The sequence below is a fragment of the Cervus elaphus genome, chromosome 16, assembly GCF_910594005.1.
Source record: "Cervus elaphus chromosome 16, mCerEla1.1, whole genome shotgun sequence".
NCBI lineage: Eukaryota > Metazoa > Chordata > Mammalia > Artiodactyla > Cervidae > Cervus > Cervus elaphus.
This window is the reverse complement of record NC_057830.1, coordinates 34,433,073-34,453,677: the sequence shown is the minus strand read 5'-3', so window position 1 is coordinate 34,453,677 and position 20,605 is coordinate 34,433,073. Positions and strand designations below refer to the sequence as shown.

Here is a 20,605-nt window from a genome sequence, read left to right as displayed (position 1 = left end):
GGATGTGAGAGTTGGACCATAAAGAAAATTGAGCACCGAAGAATTGATGCTTTTCATCTGTGGTGTTGGAGAAGACTCTTGAGAGTCCCTTGGACTGCAAGGAGATCCAACCAGTCCATCCCAAAGGAGATCAGTCCTGGGTGTTCATTGGTGGGACTGATGTTGAAGCTGAAACTCCAATACTTTGGCCACCTGATGTGAAGAGCTGACTCATTTGAGAAGACCCTGATTCTGGGAAAGATTGAGGGCAGGAGGAGAAGGGGACAACAGAGGATGAGATGGGTGGATGGCATCACTGACTCAATGGACATGGGTTTGGGTGAACTCCGGGAGTTGGTGATGGACAGGGAGGCCTGGCGTGCTGTGGTTCATGGGGTCGCAAAGAGTTGGACATGACTGAACGACTGAACTGAACTGAAATAAGGTAATTGAGGCAAAGTAAATGTGTGAGCAGATAACCTTGGGGAGAAAATAGCACAGTGGAAATAACACTGGACTTGGCTTTAGGGGTGAGGGCTGGTGTTTCCTGGCTTCCCCATAAACCAGCCAATATCTTAGGTAAATCACTGAAAGTCTTTAGGCCTTATTTTTTGCAACTTGGTTAGTTTGGCAATAACCAATCTCTTTCTAAGATGGCGATAAAAGATCATGAGATGCTAGACACAGCAACATTTTGTAAAAAAAGTGTTCTATAATCGTTGGGGGTACATCACCTATATTTCTTTTCCCTATTGATATAATTCTCATACAACTCACTCATGTAACATGTACAATTCAGAGGTTGTTATTAACTTCGTAGAGTTGTACACACTCATCACCAAAACCAATTTTAGAATACTCTTAACATCCCCAAATAGAAAACCAATATTCTTTAGCAGTCACTCCCCATTCTCACATCTCCCTCAGAGCTAGCAGCCACTAATCTACTTTCTGTCTTTAAATTTTTTTTTCTTTTTTTTTTTTTTACATTTTAAAATTTTTTTTTCTTTTTTTATTTTTTATTAGTTGGAGGCTAATTACTTTACAACATTTCAGTGGGTTTTGTCATACATTGATATGAATCAGCCATAGAGTTACACGTATTCCCCATCCCGATCCCCCCTCCCACCTTCCTCTCTACCCGATTCCTCTGGGTCTTCCCAGTGCACCAGGCCCGAGCACTTGTCTCATGCATCCCACCTGGGCTGCTGATCTGTTTCACCATAGATAATATACATGCTGTTCTTTCAAAAAAAAATATGGAACGCTTCACGAATTTGCGTGTCATCCTTGCGCAGGGGCCATGCTAATCTTCTCTGTACCGTTTCAATTTTAGTATATGTGCTGCCGAAGCGAGCACTCTGTCTTTAAATTTAACTGTTCTGGAAATGTCATGCAAATGGGATCATACAATGCATGGTCTTTTGTGAGAGGGTTCTTTTGTTTTTTATTTTTTGGCTGCACTGTGGCTTGCCGGATCTTAGTTACCTAACCAGAGGTTGAACCCAAGCCTTGGCAGTTAAAGTGCAGAGTCCTAACCTTGGGACCACCAGGGAATTCTCTGTGATGGGGTTCTTCGATGGAGGATAATGTTTGCAAGGTTCATTCATGTTGGATCAATACTTTATATTGGAATCCTTTATATTACTGAATATTTTACTCAGTGGTATAGGTACACTACATTTTATTACTCACTCATCAGTTGATGAGCACTTGGGTTGTTTCTACTTTTGGCTGTTATGAATAATGCTGCTACGAACATTCATGTACGAGTTTTTGTGTGGGTGTATGTTTTCAGTTCTCTTGAATATATATATGTAGAAGTGGGCTCACTGAATCATAAGATTAATACCATTTTTAACCTTTTGAGGAACTGTCAAAGTATTTTCCAAAGAGTCTGTACCAACATTGCCATCAGCAGTGAAGTGTGTTAGTAGCTCAGTCGTGTCTGATTCTTTGCAACCCCATGGAATGTAGCCTGCCAGCCTCCTCTGTCCATGGGATTCTCCAGGCAGGAATACTGGAGTGTGTTTCCATTCCCTTCTCCAGGGGATTTTCCTGACTGAGGGACTGAGCCCAGGTCTCCCACATTGCAGGCAGATTCTTCACCATCTGAGCCACCAGGGAAACCAGCAGTGAAAAGAGTTTCAATTTCTCACATCTTTGTCAACACTTGTTATTTATTTATTTATTTTTATGATAGCCATTCTAACGGGTGTGAAATGTTATCTCACTGTGGTTTTGATCTGTAGTACCCCAATGGCTAATTGAGCATCTTTTCATGTGTTTATTGGCTATTTACATAGCCAGGTCCCTTGGCCATTTTTAATTGAGTAATTTGTCTTTATATCTTTGTGATTGGAGTTCTTTAGGTATTCTAGACACAAATCCTGTATTAGATACATGACTTGAAAAGATTTTTTCTTAGTTGATAGGCTGTCTTTGCACTTTCTTGATGGTACTCTTTGAAGCATAACACGTTTTAATTTTTATGAAATCAAGTTAATCTATTTTTTCTTTCTTGTTTGTGCTTTTCGTGACATAGCTAAGAAACCACTGCCTAGTGTAAGGTCATGAAGATTTGCTCCTATGTTTTCTTCTAAGTTACAGTTCTTATGTGACATCTTTGATCTAGTCTGAGTTAATTTTTGTGTATGGTGTGAAGGAGTCCAACTACATTCTTTCACATACGGATATTCAGCTGTCCAGTACCATTGACTGAAAAAGCAATTCTTTCTCCATGAATTGTTTTGACACCCTTGTCAAATATAAATTGATATAAATGTAACAGCTTATTTCTGGTCTCCATTGATGGGTGAGTCAGTCCTCATGTCATTATCACACCATCTTGTTTTTTAATCAGACACCTGTTTTTAAATCAGGAGGTGTGAGTCCTCCAACTTTGTTCCTTTTCAAGAGTGTTTGGGCTATTGTGTTCCTTGATTTCCCACATAAATTTTAAAATCAGTTTCTTAAATTTCTGCAAAAGGAAGCTGGCTGGGATTTTAACAAGGATTACGTTGAATCTCTAGATCAATTTGGAGATTACAGCTATTTTAACAATGTTAAGTCTTCTGGTACGTGAATATAGGATGTCTTTCCACTGACTTAGATCCTCTTCAACTTCTTTCAACAATGTCTTATAATTGTAATATTCTAAGTTTTGCACTTCTTTTGTTCAACTTATCTCCAAATGTTTTATTATTTTGATGTTTTTGCAAATGGAATTGTTTTCTTAATTTCACTTTCAGATTACTCAATGTAGGATTATAGAAGTAAAACAAAATTTTGTATATTAATCTTGTATCCTATCATATTAGTAAACTCATTTAGTAGTTCTACTAATAGAATTAACTAATTCTATTTTTTAACTAATAGAAATTAACTATTAGTTAATTAATTCTATTAGTTAATAGAATTAACTAACTCTATTTTTCTATTTTAAGTGAATTCTTTGAGATTTTCCAGGTTCAAAAGCATGTCACCTGTGAATAAGAGTTTTTATTTTTCCTTTACAATCTGGATGCCTGTTTTTTCTTTTTATTTCCTCATTGCTCTGGTTGTTAGAATAGAAGTGGTGAGAACAGACATCTTTGGCTTGTTCCTTATCATAGAGAAAACCATTCAGTTTTCCATCGCTAAGTATTATGCTAACTGTGGATTTTTCATAGGCATGCTTTTTCCAAATTGAGCAAGTTCTACTCCTAGTTTTAGTTTTGTCTTTTCTTATCATGAGGGGTATTGGATTTTGTCAGTCACTTTTCTGCATCTATTGAAATGAACATGTGGCTATTGTCTTTATTCTATTGATAGAGTATATAGTATTAACTGATTTTTCTTTCTTGTGTTAACCAACTTTGCGTTTCTGGTAAATCCTACTTGGTCATGGTATAAAATCCCTGTTAGATGTTACTGGACTTGGTTTTCTAGTACTTTGTTGCAACCTTTGTGTCTATATTCACTTAGTTTCAGTGTGGTTAAAGAATATACTTTGTACTATTTCAGTTCTTTTAAATATGCTCAGGCTTGGTTATTGGCCTAATATCTGATATATTCTGGAGAATTTTATATGTGCACTTGAGAAGAATGTGTATTCAGCTTTTGTTGAGTAGACTGCTTTATAGAAATCTAGTTTGTGTAAGTGTTGTTCAGTTCTTATTTTTCTGTGTTGATATTTTCCCTAGTAATTCTACTATTGAAAGTGGAATTTTTAAGTCTCCAACTTTTACTGCTAAATTGTCTGTTTCTCACGTTGATTGTGCTGGGTTTTGATTTATTTATTTGGGGCTCTATTGTGTGTTTGTGTTTATAACTGTTATATCTTCTTGATGGGTTAATCTTTTTACTGTTATAAGACATCCCTTTCATCTCTAGTAACTTTTTAGCTTCAATATCTTTTTGTATGATATGAGTAAGGCCACTTCTGCTTTCTTCTGACCGTGGTTTGCATGATACATCTTTTCCATCCCTTTAAGCCAAGTCTTTGAATTTATAGTATGTTGAATAGATAACATACAGTTGGATCTATTTATTTTAGCCACTCTGACACACCTTTCTGCCTTTGTATTAGATTGTTTAATCCATTCACATTTTTTAAACTATATATCTTATACTCAATATCTCATTTATGTATTTTGTTTTCTGTATATATCATGCCTCAGTTGCTCCCACTGAACTCCAGCACCATGAATCCAACTGCCTAGTGGACATTACTATTATGACTCACAGACACCTCAATGATAATAATAAACACATCTAAGACTGAACTTCTCTTTTTCTCCAAAGTCTGTTGGTCTCTATTTATCTACTCCATATTCTGGTTAGCTATATCCAAGGGTCTATTCACCCAAGCCAGGAATCTGGGAACTTTCCTCAGATCCTCCTCCCTTCTCTATTCACATTAAATTGTTCTGAGAGTTGGCCTTTTTTCAAATAATGTCTTTGCATTAATTCAAGATTTTATTGTTGGCCAAACTTCCATCTTTCTTCACTGCCAATCTATTCTCTACATGACAACCAAAGTGATCTTTCTAAACCACAAACTGATTATTTAATCCCTTACCAAAACCTTTTCATTAGTACCACTATCACCTTCAGCCACGTTCTCCAACTTCAGTCATTTGAGAACTACCTTTGTAGTTTCACCGTAATAACCACCACCATCATCATCACCATGAGTATCATTATTTGTCTATCCAGATTTATTTCAAAAGGCAATGCGATAACTGGAGGTCTTTATCTTTGTGTCTCTTAGATGAAGCAATAGTGTGCACAAAGAGGCACTTATTAAATAATTGATTAATATATATGTGTTAGAAACAGTGTCTGTGAAATTGACTGATGGATGTATTCATGATATATAAGATAAAACTTGTTTATAAAACACAGAACCTAAACAGCATCAGAAAAAGGAACATTGACAGTAACATCACTGCCCTAAAAACAAATAAACGAACACTGCAGAAGTGTCTCCCAAACAAACAGTATACTCCTATGAAAAGCTGTTTCTCTAAGTAACTGGTTTGTTTTTCTTTTCTGAGCAATGAGAATTTAATGATATGGCACGTTCACCTCTTTTCCCTCGGCCCAGTAAAATTCAGAGTCCATTGTGCAGTGACGTTAAAATTATGGAAAAAGTGTGTACATTTCTCTGTATTTATTCCCCCTTGACTTTTTCTATCTGACTCTTATTTTTCTTTTGCTTTGATATTACCATCTTACAAAATGAAACTTATATTTCTTACATTTTTATAAATATCTCAAATCGTTTTAGGAAAAAAGTAGGGAATAAATAAATAATGTATCAAAATGCTTCTAAGTACTTATAAAACTATCTTCTTATATATTTTAGTAAACAAAAATGAAAATTCATGATAATATTGTACAAACTCCTTTCTGTATATTTATCCACTCCTGCAAATAGGGAAACATAACCGGTTCAGGATATCCCAAAATGAATAATACTCTTATTCATGGCAGGTTGAATTCTATTTCAGATGAAGGAGATTCTAATATAGCTCAAAGATGACCACACAGTCCCCTTGGGTGCTCTGAGCATGCAACTGTTCAAAGTATTTAGGCTCATTTTCAGGACCCTAGCCCAGGAGTCCTGCTCACTATTAACAACAATGTTCCTGATGCTTAGAACATGAATGCTCGGTGTCTGAGCCACAAGAATAGGCTGCTTCCAGTCATTCAGTCTTGTTAACACAGCCAGTTAATTATTAGCTTTGAATTTCACCGTGAGAATGTCACAGAAGCCAGAATCTTTGATTAGTAGCAGGTGAAATTCCAACTCGTCACTGGACATTGGCACCACCTCAACATGTTTTGTTTACAGCTTAAAGCTTCCTTTGGTTGCATCATGAAAACTGGGAGTTTCCCACACATATACTATCACCAACTGTCACTGGACAATCAAAGCTACACTGTAAATCAAAGGGAATCTGTGATTTATGTTTAAAGTATAATTTCATAGAGACACTTTCAATAAGGCTATTTAATTAAAAACAACTGTCTAACAAAGAATGATATCACTGGATTAGTGTTAACACTTAGACAAATGCATCCATATTTTGGTTTCAATTAATCAATTACACTATCATTAGAAGAATGGTCAGACAGATCGATGGAATAGAACACAAAAACTCAGAAAAAAAATGCATACAAGTATTTGGGTGATTTACCATTTGGAAAAAAAGTTATTATATAGTCCATAACTTGTCAAATGCCAGGTGGATTAAATATTTAAATGTAGAAAAAGAATTCATAAGAGTAGCAGAAGAAAATATAGGTAAATATTTAAACAACGTCAGAAGTACAAAATGTGTGTGTGTTTTAAAAAAAGAACAATGTCAGAAACCATAAAAAGATTTCATTACATTAAAATTTAATATTGCTACACCAAAACAACACCATAGAAAAATCAAAAGGTTAATGATGAACTGGGAAAACATTTGTAAAATACATAATAGGATGTTGAAATATTTCACCTTCAGCAACCAAGGCAATATGTGCCAATCACCCAGACTCTAAATGTTTATTAAGGGGAGTTTCTGAAAACCAGTTTTGCAGCCTTTAGCCACTCATCTATCTACTTTGAGAGGATCAAAGGGCTGGAAGTTGGAGTTGAGAGAATTTCTTTAGAAAGAGTTGTTGATGTACTGTGGGTAACAACCATGTACTTAGTTCTCCTCTCAAGCCTAGAGAGGAATAATTTAAGATTTCTCAAGGAGTTTGGATGCCCATCCTGGAGTGTGTAGAACAGGATGGATTTGTATCGACTCAACTCAACCCTAAATAAAAAGATGCCCTCAAGGGAGAGACAGGCTGAAGAAAACTGGAGAATTATGTTTGGGAAATGACTCCTGTCCTCCGAAGAGCAGGTCAAAGCACATGACCTGGGGAACAGACACAGAATCCATAGTGTGACCATCACCTAGGGGTATTTTCAAAGGGGTCAGGGAGGCAACATCAGGGCATCTGTTTTGGGTAATTTAAACCACATTTCCCACTGAAGACAACTGAAAAAGCTAAGTAAAACCCATTTTTAAAAGTCACCAAAAGTGCTAAAAAGCTAACTAAATGGTGAGAAACTACCTGCTGAAATCCTGGAAAAGCCATAACCCAGTGTGCGGAGTCTAGCATTTGAAACTCCTTCTTCCTTAAGGCATACACCCATCCAACAAAGGCAGCTTAGAGGCCAAGCAGAGATTTTCTCAGTCTCTTGGGATAGACAGAATCACAAGAAAGCACCCAGCCCTGAAAGGATCAGGACAGGACATATTCCCAAGGCAGCCACTCATGGGTTTAGTCTGAATTCTAGGGTGAGTCTAGGACTTGGACTTTTCTAGGTGGCCAAGAAAAACTCAAGCACTGAAATTGGGTAAAGCTGATACTGTGTTAGTAGTGAGCCCAGGGGTCAAGCAGAATCAGATAAGAGTACCTGGCTTCAAACTTTCCCACAGATAACTTTTCAGAAACAATATTTCACAAATGATCAAAGAAAACAAAGCTTATAAGGAGCTAACATGAACAAAACCTTGTAAAAAACCAGAAAATAAAATCTCAGAATGAATCCAGAAACTTTAAAGATGATATAGCAGATTTGATAAGGAAACAAATTCTAGAACTGAAAGAGAAGAAAAAAATGTTAAGAACTCAACGGGTGAGGGTGAGGGGAGTGGGTAAAACAGGTAGAGGGGATTAAGAAGTACAAATCTCCAGTTAAAAAATAAATAAGCCACAGGGATGGAATATACAGCATAAGGAATGTGATCAATATTATTGTAATAACTTTATATAGGGACAGATGGTTACTAGAGTTATCATGGTGATCAGTTCATAATCTATACAAATCACTATGTAGTACATCTGAAACTAATGTAGCATTATAGGTCAATTATATCTAAATTAAAAAAAAGAACTCAATGGATAGGATCATGTACCATGATGTGCTTATATTTAATATTCAAATGAAGGATTGGTTTAGTATTCTGAAATCCATGTAATTTATCATATTAACAGAATAAAGGAGAAAACTATCATTTTACTAGATGCATAAAAAGCCTTTGATAAAATGCAATATTAATTTATCATAAAACCCTTAAGCTGATAAATGTCATCTACTAAAAACCAACAATCAACATCAGTGGTAAAATATTAAGCTATTTCCCCCTAAGACTGGGAAAAAGGCAAGAATGAATGTTCTCACCATTTCTAGTTTTTGTCCTGAAGATCCTACCCACTGCACTAAAGATAAAAGGCAAAAATATTGGAAGGAAGATGTAAAATTGTCTATATATTCAGATAACATCATTATTTATATTCTCAGAAATTTAAAAACAAGTATTATATACATATATAAAAGTGAACTTAAAAAGGTAACAAGACACAATGTCACATTTGAAAATCAATTGTATGCTTTTTTTACTAACGGCAAATGTTAGAAAAATAAAATTTACAAAACCAAGTTCATTTACAGTAGCATCAAAAATGATAACAAATTTTGTAATAAATTTAACAAAAGATATGCAAATCTCTGGAGACACAGGATTGATCCCTGCTGCATTGGGAAGATCCCCCAGGGGAGGAAATCTCAACCTTCTCCAGTCTTCTTGCCTGGGAAATCCCATGGACAGAGGAGGCTGGTGGGCTACAGTCCATGGGGTAGCAAAAGAGTTGGACACAACTTAGCGACTAAATAACAACAAATGCAAACCTCTACAATAAAATGTCGAGAACATAGCTGAGAAATACTATTTTAAAAGTGAAATAAATGGAGAAATAAACCATGTTCATGAGTTGGAAGATAGTACAGAATCAACATAAGGATAAACATATAGATTAATGAAACAGAATAGAGAGTACAGAAATAGATGCACACTTCTGTGGTCAGTTGACTTTTGGTCAAGATAATAGGGCTATTGGGGAGGGGCAGGGGAGAAGGACTGTCCTTTCAACAAATGGATATCATTATGGAAATAAAATGAACATCACTCAAAAATTAAAAATGAATAGACAACATGAATGTAAAAGCTAAAACTATAAAAATTCTATAAAAAAAATAAAGAGACAATTTTTCTGACCTAGTGGTAGGCAATGATTTTTTAGATAGGATATAAAAAACATATATTACAGAAAAAAATTAAGATGAACTTTATCAAAATGAAAAAGTTTTGCTGTTTGAAAGGCATGATTAAGAAAACAAAAAGACGAGCCACTAAGTGGGAGAAAGTACTTGTAGTATATGTATCTCATTAGAGGACTTATATCCAGAATATAAAGAACTCTTACAATTTAATGAAAAAAAAAATACTCAAAGAAAAAAAGGGGGTAAACTATTTGAATAATTTACAGAAGAAGATGTACAAAAGGCCAAGAAGCATGTAAAAAGTTGCTCAATACTACTAGTTGTCAGGGAAATGCACATTAAATACACAAGGAGATACCACTACACACATCAGAGTGACCAAAAATAAGAAAGATTGATGACACTAAGTGCAAAACAACTGAAGTCTTACACGTGATGGTAGAAACTTAAAATCATATAACTCTTTTGAAAACTGGCAGTTTCTAGAAAAAATGTTAACATTTTTACATGTAGCATATGACCTACCATTCACCAGGCATTTACACAAAGGCTTGTACATGAATGTTCGTTGAGGCATTATTTTCCATAGTCAAAAAAGTAAAAATGTCCACCAATAAGTAATTGGATCAACAAAACATGGTACCTCTATCCTGTGGAATATGACTCAGCAATGAAAAGGAATGAGTAACTACTACATACAACAACATGGATGAGTGGCAAAATTATCATGCCGAGTTCAAGAAGCTGGACATAAAAGAGTACAAACTGGATGGGTCTATTTTTATAGAATGTTAATTTATCCATAGAAACAACACGTTCCCTGAGACCAGGGGTACAGGGTGGGGCAGAATGCAAGAGTACGCAAAGAAATTTTGGAAGGTAACAGAAGTGTTCTACATCTTGATTGTGATGGTGGTTTCAGGAGTATAACCATTAAAGCTCGTTGAATTATGTATTGGGTTGACCAAAAAGTTCATTTGAGTTTTTCCATAAGATGTTACAGAAAAACCTGAACAAACTTTTTGGCTAACCCAACATATATGCACAAATTTATATAGAAAAAGCATTCTTACATATTCTATCTGCATGGTCAAGCAGTTACCATTTCACTGGACAATAAGCAATACACTGCAAATCATTGAACAATGCAGTGTTCTAGACTGAATTTCTCATTATTTTTTAACTCTTCCCATGAGAAAGTACACAAATACTAGACAAAATTAAGGCATTAGAGGGTTTTAGATATGGAAATAATTTACTTTAAATGAACACGGTTTTTAAAAAATGAATTTAATTAACAGGGTTTTTCTTTCTACTGTTAGCTAGCTTGACTTCTATCAATTCATTGTTATTATCTAATTTGTTACAGCACTCCAAAGCATTCATTATCTATGGTTGAATTATAATCATTTAAAAAAGTGGTCATTTGTACTACATGATAAAGTCAATGAAATGTTAAACTTACAAAGAAAACAGCCTCATTTTGTTTTTAAGGCAAACTGTTGAGGAAATCAAACTGTTCATCTTTTTTTTTAATTTATTTTTTAAAATTAATTAATTTTACCATACAACATTGTATTGGTTCTGCCATACATTGACTTGAATCCGCCATGGGTGTACATGTGTTACCCATCCTGAACCCCCCTCCCTCCTCTCTCCCCATTCCATCCCTCTGGGTCATACCAGTGCACCAGCCCCCAGCATCCTGTATCATGCATCAATCCTGGACTGGCGATTCGTTTCACATACGATAATTTGCCATTCTCCCATATCATCCCGCCCTCGCCCTCTCCCACAGAGTCCAAAAGACTGTTTAGTACATCTGTGTCTCTCTTGCTGTCTCACATACAGGGTTATCGTTACCACTTTTCTAAATTCCATATATATGCATCAGTGTACTGTATTGATGTTTTTCTTTCTGGCTTACTTCACTCTGTATAATAGGGTCCAGTTTCATCCACCTCATTAGAACTGATTCAAATGTATTCTTTTTAATGGCTGAGTAATATTCCATTGTTCATATGTATCACAACTTCTTATCCATTCATTTGCTGATGGACATCTAGGTTGCTTCCGTGTCCTGGCTATTATAAATAGTGCTGTGATGAACATTGGGGTGCACGTGTCTCTTTCAGATCTGGTTTCCTCAGTGTGTATGCCCAGCAGTGGGATTGCTGGGTCATATGGCAGCAAAAGTGGTCTATTTCCACTTTTTTAAGGAATCTCCACACTGTTCTCCATAGCGGCTGTACTAGTTTGCATTCCCACCAACAGTGTAAGAGGGTTCCCTTTTCTCCACATCCTCTCCAGCATTTATTGCTTGTAGACTTTTGGATAGCAGCCATCCTGACTGGTGTGTAATGGTACCTCATTGTGGTTTTGATTTGCATTTCTCTAATAATGAGTGATGTTGAGCATCTTTTCATGCGTTTGTTAGCCATCTGTATGTCTTTGGAGAAATGTCTGTTTAGTTCTTTGGCCCACTTTTTGATTGGGTCTTCTATTTTTCTGGAATTGAGCTGCAGGAGTTGCTTGTATATTTTTGAGATTAATTCTTTGTCCGTTGCTTCATTTGCTATTATTTTCTCCCATTCTGATGACTGTCTTTTCACCTTGCTTGTAGTTTCCTTTGTTGTGCAGAGGTTTTTAATTTTAATTAGGTCCCATTTATTTATCTTTGCTTTTATTTCCAATATTCTGGGAGGTGGGCCATAGAGGATCCTGCTGTGGTTTATGTTGGAGAGTGTTTTGCCTATGTTTTCCTCTAGGAGTTTTATAGTTTCTGGTCTTACATTTAGATCTTTAATCCATTTTGAGTTTATTTTTGTGTATGGTGTTAGAAAGTGTTCTAGTTTCATTCTTTTACAAGTGGTTGACCAGTTTTCCCAGCATCACTTGTTAAAGAGATTTTCTTTTCTCCATTGTATATTTCTTGCCTCCTTTGTCAAAGATAAGGTGTCCATAGGTATGTGGATTTATCTCTGGGCTTTCTGTTTTGTTCCATTGATCTACACTTCTGTCTTTGTGCCAGTACCACACTGTCTTGATGACTGTGGCTTTGTAGTAGAGACTGAAGTCAGGCAGGTTGATTCCTCCAATTCCATTCTTCTTTCTCAAGATTGCTTTGGCTATTCGAGGTTTTTTGTATTTCCATAAATTTAGAGAAGAACTAACACCTATTCTACTCAAACTCTTCCAGATAATTGCAAAGGAAGGTAAACTTCCAAACTCTTTCTATGAGGCCACCATCACCTTAATACCAAAACCTGACAAAGATGCCACAAAAAAAGAAAACTATAGGCCAATATCACTGTTCATCTTCTAATAAATGCAAAATCTCAATTCTTAAAATAGACTGTTAATAATGAGAGAATAGGGATTTCACTAAGGGGGAGGCAGCCCTCTGGGGCGGATTCAGGGGCCACTTGCCAATAATCAGCTTTCCTCCATTTGTCAGAATCGCCCAAAGGCCTATGAAGCCTCAGATTGCTGGGCCCCAACCCAGAGTTTCCCATTCATGTCTAGGTGGGGTATGCAGAGTATGTGCACTTCCAGCAAGTCCTCAGATATGGCCGATTGATACTGCTGGTTTCTGGACCGCACTTTGAGAACTGGAGTTGTCACAGGTGAAGAGCTGAGAAAACTGCAATTTACAGATGATGAGTACAACTTGGATGGGCTTCCCAGGTGGTGCTAGTGGTAAAGAACCTGCCTGCCAATGCAGGAGACAAAAGAGACATGGATTTGATCCCTGGGTGGGGAGGATCCCCTGGAGGAGGGCATGGGAACCTGTTCCAGTATTCTTGTCTGGAGAATCCCATGGACAGAGAAGCCTGGCGGGTTACAGCCCACAGGGTTGCAAAGAGTTGGGCACAACTGAAGCGACTTAGCACGCATGCAGAACAACTTGGACACAGGTAAGTGGGGGAAGGAATGATACCCTCGTCAATGTAAGCTATTCACTAATCACTCACGGAGCGTTTAGGGAGGAACCAGAGTGTTTTCATAAAGTCTCTGGGTGCGTCTGAGCTGTGCCATGTATGGGATGGTAGAAAAAGGAAAAAAATTGTAGGTCAGGTGAAGGAGCCCAGGAAAGGGACAAAGGATGAGAAAAGGCCTTGCAAAGTAGAGAAAGTTGTCAGGGAACAGTGAGGAATCTGACCAAATGGAAAGCAGCAGGCGGATGACATTGGAGGGTAGTTCCAACTTAGGGGAATGCTCCTCCCTGTGGCTAAGAAGGGCATCATGCTCTCCAGAGTTAGAGGTTCTAACTCTGTTCAGTGCAATGCAGCAGGTCATGGCTTTATGGTTTGTTTGTTTTTTTCTCCAGTACTAGCCCTTTGCCCATGTGAATCCTCTAACCACAAGGCCCCTCCTCACCAACCTTTATTTCACCATTCAAACCTCATCCTTACTTGAAAGAGTAGCTCAAGCCCTATGTCATCCTGTGTTCCTTCTTAAAGACTCATATTCACATTGAATTGCTCTCACCCTGATCAACAATTGGCTAGACATTGTCCTTCTTTCTCATTTACATGTATTTCTCATCTGTGCAGCCAATGAGAAAATTTCCTCAAGACAAGCGCCATTACCCCACAATACCTAGTTCAATACTTGGTACATGTTCAGCCACTAAGTCATGTCGAACTCTTTGAGACGCCATGGACTGCAGCACTCCAGGCTCCTCTGTCCTCTACTATCTCCCAGGGTTTGATCAAATTTATGTTCATTGAGTCAATGATGCTATCTAACCATCTCATCCTCTGTCACCCCCCTTCTCCTTTTGCTTTTTCTCAGGATCAGAGTCTTTTCCAATAAGTCAACTCTTGAACTCATGCTGAAGCTCCAATACTTTGGCCACCTGATGTGAAGAGTTGATCAGATACATAATAAGATTAAAAACTTCTTACTACTTGATTAGCAGATTGCTAATATAATAATCAAAAACTGTTTTTGATAGTGGTACTCAGGGCTTCCCAAGTAGCTCAGGTGTAAAGAATCCATCTGCTAATGCAGGAGATGTGAGTTCAATTCCTGGGTCAGGAAGATTCCTTGAAGAAGGAAATGGCAACCCATTCCAGTATTCTTGCCTGGGAAATCCCATGGACAGAGGAGCCTGGTGGGCTATAGAATGGGTTGCAAAGAATCAGATGTGACTTAGTGACTGCAAAGCAACAACAACAACTCAACCTGGACCAACAGCATCAACATTTGGAAATGTGCTAGAAATGTCCAGTCTCAGGCCCTACCCAGACCTACGGAATCACAAACTATGGGGGGGGGGCAGGCATCTGTGTTTTGACAAGGTTTCCAGGTGAGCCACGTTGAATGAATCACAAACTGGAGTCAAGATTGCCCAGAGAAGGACTTCCCTGGTGGGTCCAGTGGTTAAGACTCCACGCTTCTGCCACAGGGGGTGTCGGCTTGATCCCTGGTCAGGGAACTAAGATCCAGCATGCCGTATGGCCCAAAAAAAAAAAAAAAAAAAAAGATTGCCAGGAGAAATATTAACAACCTCAAATATGCAGGTGATATCACTTTAATAGCAGAAAGCAAAGAATAACTAAACAGCCTCTTGATGAGGGTGAAAGAGTGAAAAGGCTGACTTAAAACTCAAGATTCCAAAAACAAAGATCATGGCATCCAGCCCCATCACTTCATGGCAAATAGATGGGGAAAAAGTGGAAACAGTGACAGATTTTATTTTGTTGGGCTCCAAAGTCACTGTGGACAGTGACTGAAGCCATGAAATTAAAAGACTCTTGCTCCTTTGAAGAAAAGCTATGACCAACCTAGACAGCATATTAAAAAGTAGAGACATCACTTTACCAACAAAGGCCCATATAGTCAAAGCTATGGTTTTTCCAGTAGTCATATGTGGATGTGAGAGCTGGACCATAAAGAAAGCTGAGTGCTGAAGAATCGATGCTTTCAAATTGTGCTGGAGAAGACTCTTGAGAGTCCCTTGGGCTGCAACGAGATCAAACCAGTCAATTCTAAAGGAAATCAACCCTGAATATTTACTGGAATGACTGAAGCTGAAGCTCCAACACTTTGTCCACCTGATATGAAGTACTGACTCATTGGAAAAGACCCTGATGCTAGGAAAGACTGAGGGCAAGAGAAGGGGGCAACAGAGAATGAGATGGTTGGATGTCATCACCAACTCAATGGACATGAATTTGAGCAAACTCTGGGAGATAGTGAAGAACAGGGAAGCCAAGTGTGCTGCAGTCTGTGGGACTGCAAAGAGTTGGACACAACTTAGTGACTGAACAATAACCAGGTAAGTCAAACTCATGATCAAGTTTAAAGATCACTGCTTTTTACAAAGCCTGAGTCCCAAACAAATTCAGGCAGCTTATGAGGGCTTGTAGACATTATAGGGTATAAATATTTTAAAATGTATAAAGTATTTTATATACAAACAAAAAATGATGTAAAGAGAAAACAAGGATAGGAAAACTTACCAGAGCCAGCAATATACTTGGTCAACAGAAAAATGTGAAAAATTAACAAACAGAAGCCTCAGTTAAATAGGATAAAGAGACCAGAAGGGGGAGCTCTCACACCCTGCCAGAAGAGCAGAGCCCATCCAGAAGAAAAAAAGATTCCTTTTCTGGCAAGGACTCAGCCAATCAAAAGCCACAGACTCTTGGTTTACTATAGCTCTCCTAGCCTCTTTCCCCCTCTATAAAAGCAGTCTCCTCCCTTTGCTGTGTGGGGACTTGCACACGGCTTACTGCGGTTGCAGAACTTGGACTGCAGTTCTCTGCTAATTCCGAATAAACTCATCTTTGCTGAGAAATACCTGGTAGTCTGTGTATTTGTTTGGTGGTGGTGGTGGCGTCGCTAAGTCATGTCCAGCTCTTGCGACCTCATGGACTGTGGCTCACCAGGCTCCTCTGTCTATGGGATTTCTCAGGCAAGAATACTGGAGTGGGTTGCCATTTCCTTCTCCAGGGGATCATCCCTACCCAGGGGTCGAATCCGTGTCTCTTGCGTTTCGGGTGGTCTGCTGCATCGCAGGTGGATTCTTTACTGCTAAGCCACGTTTGGGGTCAACAACAAATACCACCAAATCCTTTATACATGTTAGAGAGCTAAAGTGGCACAATCACACAATTCAGTGTCATGAGACAAAAGAGTCAGGAGAAGCACAACTATTTCAGGTAGTAAGACCTGCCCATGGGAGACACAGAAAGAGGCTGTACAATGTCAAGTGTGATGTTCTCAACAACAAGCTTCCAGAAAGCATGAGTCTCCTAGGGCTGTTTCTCAACTGAAACCAATAATGTCCAGAGGCCAGATGAGATTCCATTGAGCTGACAATGCAAGGTGGGGAGACTCAGCTCTCGAATGCCTGAATGTAAATCAGGGAGAGTCTGAGGGTGCCTAGAAGAACAGGCGAACTGGAGGTCTCGGCCACTTTCTCTCAATGGGACTCCTGGCAGGCTCTGGCCTGAGGCAGCCACACAGGGCTGCTCAGAAACAGCCACGTGGCTCCAAAGCTCAGGGGATCCTCATTTATTCTGGACTTTCCCCCTTCTCAGTTTAGTGACTATGAAGCTACCGTGGAAATTAGAGGGGCTGCCTTAGCAACTATTTGCAGAGTAAAGGTCTCTTGAAAGAGTTCTCTAACTCCACAAAAGAGTCACTCTGTTTTCATCCTTCTCCAAATATTTGTCCCAGTGTTGGAAAGTCTGACACCTAAAATCATAACCTTATAATGACCTTTAATTAAAGTGAGCCACAAATAATCAAGAGGTTATTTGCTTCACCAGAGGAAAATTTGAATTTGCGGACTCAGTATATACACTTGAAATGGTAATAACAATATGTATTAAATGTGAAACACAAAAAAGCCCTGTTATGAGCTTGCCATTAATTTCTAACATGTTTCTACAGCCACATAATTTACATAAACACCTGGAAGAACAGGCAAATAGAACCACAAATTTATTTTTGTTTTATTTGATACTATTTAGTTTTTCATTTTGTTTTTCAAGAAAGTTTAAGCATTATTTTAAAAAAGTTCTAATTAAGCCCCTAATCTCACCCTTAGGAGCAAAAGGATCCATAGTGTTCTCCCTCCATAGAAATTACCCTGGAAGTGGAGGAATCAGGTAGTCTAATGTTTCAGAAAGAAGCCAACAAACTTCCTGTGAAAGTTTTAAAGAAACTTTAAGCAGTAAATGCAGTAGGTTTTGTGGGTCATATATACGGTCTTTGTCCAATGTCTCAACTTTGCCACTGTCACAAGAAAGCCGACACAGGCATGTCAACAAATGGGCATGGCTATATTCCAATTTTTTTTGTTTGTAAAAACTGCTGGTTTCCAAATTTGGCCCCTTGAGCCAAAGTTTACAGCCCCTGGTTTTGGAATCCTTTGATCTTTCTGCTGCCTAGGGGAAAAGCTTACCACAAACACCAAGGAGTAAGTTATCTAAAAAAGCCAAGTGACGCAAATTAGCAACCTCCTTCATTAATCCCCTGGTCCCTTATTAAAAACTCAGCTCTGCCAACGAATAGCAAGGAGAGATAAGAAAGCCTTCCTCAGCGATCAGTGCAAAGAAATAGAGGAAAACAATAGAATGGGGAAGACTAGAGATCTCTTCAAGAAAATAAGAGATACCAAGGGAACATTTCATGGAAAGATGGGCTCAATAAAGGACAGAAATGGTATGGACCTAACAGAAGCCGAATATTAAGAAGAGGTGGCAACAATACACAGAAGAACTGTAAAAAAAATACTCAGATAATCACCATGGTGTGATCACTCACATTCACCTAGAGCCAGACATCCTGGAGTGTGAAGTCAAGTGGGCCTTAGGAAGCATCACTACAAACAAAGCTAGTGGAGGTGATGGAATTCCAGTTGAGCTATTTCAAGTCCTGAAAGATGATGCTGTGAAAGTGCTGCACTCAATATGTCAGCAAATTTGGAAAACTCATCACTGGCCACAAGACTGGAAAAGGTCAGTTTTCATTCCAATCCCTAAGAAAGGCAATCCCAAAGAATGCTCAAACTACCACACAGTTGCACTCATCTCACATACTAGTCAAGTCAAGTAATGCTCAAAATTCTCCAAGCCAGGCTTCAGCAATACGTGAACCATGAACTTCCAGATGTTCAAGCTGGTTTTAGAAAAGGCAGAGGAACCAGAGATCAAATTCCAAACATCTGCTGGATCATCGAAAAAGCAAGAGAGTTCCAAATTCTATTTCTGCTTTATTGACTATGGCAAAGCCTTTGACTGTGTGGATCACAATAAATTGTGGAAAATTCTGAAAGAGATGGGAATACCAGACCACCTGACCTGCCTCTTGAGAAACCTATATTCAGGTCAGGAAGCAACAGTTAGAACTGGACATGGAACAACAGACTAGTTCCAAAAAGGAAAAGGAGTATGCCAAGGCTGTATATTGTCACCCAGCTTATTTAACTTATATGCAGAGTACATCATGAGAAACTCTGGGCTGGAAGAAGCACAGCTGGAATCAAGATTGCTGGGAGAAATATCAATAACCTTAGATATGTAGATGACACCACACTTATGGCAGAAAGTGAAGAACTAAAGAGCCTCTTGATGAAAGTGAAAGAGAAGAGTGAAAAATTTGGCTTAAAGCTCAACATTCAGAAAACTAAGATCATGGCATCTAGTCCCATCACTTCATAGCAAATAGATGGGGAAACAGTGGAAACAGTGGCTGACTTTATTTTTTTGGGCTCCAAAATCACTGCAGATGATGATTGCAGCCATGAAATTAAAAGACACTTACTCCTTGGAAGGAAAGTTATGACCAACCTAGACAGCATATTAAAAAGCAGAGACATTACTTTGTCAACAAAGGTCCATCTAGTCAAGGCTATGGTTTTTCCAGTAGTCATGTATGGATGCGAAAGCTGAGCACAGAAAAATTGATGCTTTTGAACTGTGGTGTTGGAGAAGACTCTTGAGAGTCCCTTGGACTGCAAGGGGAGCCAACCAGTCCATCCTAAAGGAGATCAGTCCTGGGTGTTCATTGATTGGAAGGACTGATGTTGAAGCTGAAACTCCAATACTTTGGCCAGCTGATACGAAGAGGACTCATTTGAAAAGACCTTGATGCTGGGAAAGATCGAAGGCAGGAGAAGGGGATGACAGAGGGTGAGAAGGTTGGATGGCATCACCGACTCAATGGACATGGGTTTGGGTGAACTCCGGGAGTTGGTGATGGACAGGGAGACCTGGTGTGCTGTGGTTCATGGGGTTGCAAAGAGTCAGACACGACTGAGTGACTGAACTGAACTGAACTGCCTTTTAAATAACGGAGCTAGTCTGCTGGGAGTTGTTCTCAATTTATTATTAAGCACTGTTTCTCTAATGATGGAATGAAGCCACAATAAGACAATGAGGGAAGCCACTGCATTCTTCCGGTCTGTCAAGCCAGAAACCTCAGTTGCTGTGGATACCAATCCCCATCAATCACCAGCTACTTGCTCCTGTTGATTCTAGTAGAGAGGGTCTTGGGCAGGCATCCTCTCCTCTCTGGGCCCACTATTGGCATCCTGACACCTTCTTCTACCCGAGATACATTCCAGACTTCAATATATTGGGTTTTCTTCCTAACTATAGGGTTTTCTCTGCCTAATGCAGTTTCATATTGATTCCAGACTGTTCTTTCTGAAACTGTCACTCCCTGCTCAAAGCCTTCAAGTGTTCCCGGTTATCTAGAGGATAAAATACAAACTCAGCATATAGCATTTAAGGGACTCCTTCCATAGCTTGACCCCAGTCTCCTTCTCCACAATATTCTCAACTCTACTTTCCACAAGCTGCGTGCTCCTTCTTCTTGTCTTTAGCAAGTACAGCTTATTACCTCTCCATTATCCATGTTCCTCACCTTCCTAAAAGAAACCCTGTAACATTGGGGAAGATGATGTAACCATGTAAAAAATCTGAATTTCCTTCTCTCCCTAAGAAAAAGAGGTGACTAACGAGATATAAAATACCACTGAAGAAGTTTTAGGAAAAGAAATCTTTAAAGGAG

General features: G+C 38.5%; 1 non-coding gene across 1 annotated transcript; it reads right to left on the bottom strand.

The window, feature by feature from the left end:
• Positions 1-1,232: 1,232 nt before the first annotated feature.
• LOC122673144 lies at positions 1,233-1,339 on the bottom strand. The gene has a single exon (XR_006334621.1). It is a non-coding gene; the product is annotated as a U6 spliceosomal RNA (small nuclear RNA).
• Between the last annotated feature and the right edge of the window lie 19,266 nt (positions 1,340-20,605).